A 2,500-nucleotide genomic window follows, 5' to 3' on the forward strand; every position below is an offset into this window, starting at 1 on the left:
TAGGATCCTCCAACACCTCTTCGTGATGGAAAGATAGAATTCGAAGCAACCACAGAAGTACCGTCTAGTGGGTAGGCAACACAGGGACTGATCAACCAATATCACCCAAGGCAACGGGTGAAAATGGAAGAGATGCATGCTTGACCGTTCGATACGCAAGGCATGGAGCCAGCCAGCAAGTGCATCTCGATTACAACTCACACACCCTCACGTTCGCAAGACACCACACCACAAGACGGTCCACCCCCCACCTACCATGGGCAAGCAAGCAAATGGAAACATCAAGTGACGCAGGGTCAAGCATCGCTAGGCATGAAAATAACTTTCCACAATATCCGAGGGACTAGCTGCCGAGCTAACCAACGATCAGTGACGACCGTGTGTTGGTATTAATAAAGCTCAACAACTATGAAGAGGCTAGTTGTGCCATGATAAACATGCTAACGCACGCACCACGTGAGGGGGGAGGCCTCATCAAGCTCCCTTTAAAACCTGCCAGTGTGGAGCTGGCCGGCTCAAGGAGCACTCCCCCCCTATAAGAGGTTAATATGCAAAAGGCAAAATTGTACAAGTAGATACACTTTTTTTGAGCAGACATAAGTCCATATCTCGGGCTATACTTCGAATTTTGATGCGATTTTTTGCAGTAATTCGTAGAATAATGGTATCTCCTTGCTCACCAAATTTCATAATTTTTCTCGAAGGGGAACTATTTTTTTTATTTTTTTTACTTACCGGGTATGTGTAAAATCGGGAAAAATAGAAAAGCACATGTAGACTTCGAATTTCGACCTCATTTTTTCCAGTCCACCACTAAACAATATCAGGAACCTCCCCACAAAATTTCATTCAGTTTGGCCAAGGTCTTAAATTTGACAAATTTTGGCACCAACCTATCTAGTCGCGGTGCACCGACCAACTTGGCCAAGTGCAAAATGCATCCAATTCAAAACTTTTGTGCACCAACACTTTTACAGTACTCATTTGGGGGCATTTGGAGGCCTTTCCAACCCTCACATCTCAAAAACCACGAATTTCATTTTTTCACAAATCTCCCCACCAAGCCATCTAGCTATGCCGTGGTGCACCGCCAACCTTGGCCATGTGCAAAACCCTCCGAACTCAAAACTTTCGTGCACCAAGAATTTCATGGTATTCATTTGGGGGCATTTGGAGGCCATTCCAACCCTCACATCTCAAAAACCACGAATTTCATTTTTTCACAAAACTCCCCACCAAGCCATTTAGCTATGCCGCGGTGCACCGCCAACCTTGGCCATGTGCAAAACCCTCCGAACTCAAAACTTTCGTGCACCAAGAATTTCATGGTATTCATTTGGGGACATTTGGAGGCCATTCCAACCCTCACATCTCAAAAACCACGAATTTCATTTTTTCACAAAACTCCACACAAGCCATCTAGCTATGCCGCGGTGCACCGACCAACTTGGCCATGTGCAAAACCCTCCGAACTCAAAACTTTCGTGCACCAAGAATTTCATGGTATTCATTTGGGGACATTTGGAGGCCATTCCAACCCTCACATCTCAAAAACCACGAATTTCATTTTTTCACAAAACTCCACACAAGCCATCTAGCTATGCCGCGGTGCATCGACCAACTTGGCCATGTGCAAAACCCTCCGAACTCAAAACTTTCGTGCACCAAGAATTTCATGGTATTCATTTGGGGACATTTGGAGGCCATTCCAACCCTCACATCTCAAAAACCACGAATTTCATTTTTTCACAAAACTCCACACAAGCCATCTAGCTATGCCGCGGTGCACCGACCAACTTGGCCATGTGCAAAACCCTCCGAACTCAAAACTTTCGTGCACCAAGAATTTCATGGTATTCATTTGGGGACATTTGGAGGCCATTCCAACCCTCACACCTCAAAAACCACGAATTTCATTTTTTCACAAAACTCCACACAAGCCATCTAGCTATGCCGCGGTGCACCGACCAACTTGGCCATGTGCAAAACCCTCCGAACTCAAAACTTTCGTGCACCAAGAATTTCATGGTATTCATTTGGGGACATTTGGAGGCCATTCCAACCCTCACATCTCAAAAACCACGAATTTCATTTTTTCACAAAACTCCACACAAGCCATCTAGCTATGCCGCGGTGCACCGACCAACTTGGCCATGTGCAAAACCCTCCGAACTCAAAACTTTCGTGCACCAAGAATTTCATGGTATTCATTTGGGGACATTTGGAGGCCATTCCAACCCTCACATCTCAAAAACCACGAATTTCATTTTTTCACAAAACTCCACACAAGCCATCTAGCTATGCCGCGGTGCACCGACCAACTTGGCCATGTGCAAAACCCTCCGAACTCAAAACTTTCGTGCACCAAGAATTTCATGGTATTCATTTGGGGACATTTGGAGGCCATTCCAACCCTCACATCTCAAAAACCACGAATTTCATTTTTTCACAAAACTCCACACAAGCCATCTAGCTATGCCGCGGTGCACCGACCAACTTG

This window comes from Vigna unguiculata, unplaced genomic scaffold (genome assembly GCF_037176805.1).
Source record: "Vigna unguiculata cultivar grain cowpea cultivar isolate G323 ecotype 2 unplaced genomic scaffold, ASM3717680v1 ptg000056l, whole genome shotgun sequence".
In the NCBI taxonomy this organism is placed as follows: Eukaryota; Viridiplantae; Streptophyta; class Magnoliopsida; order Fabales; family Fabaceae; genus Vigna; species Vigna unguiculata.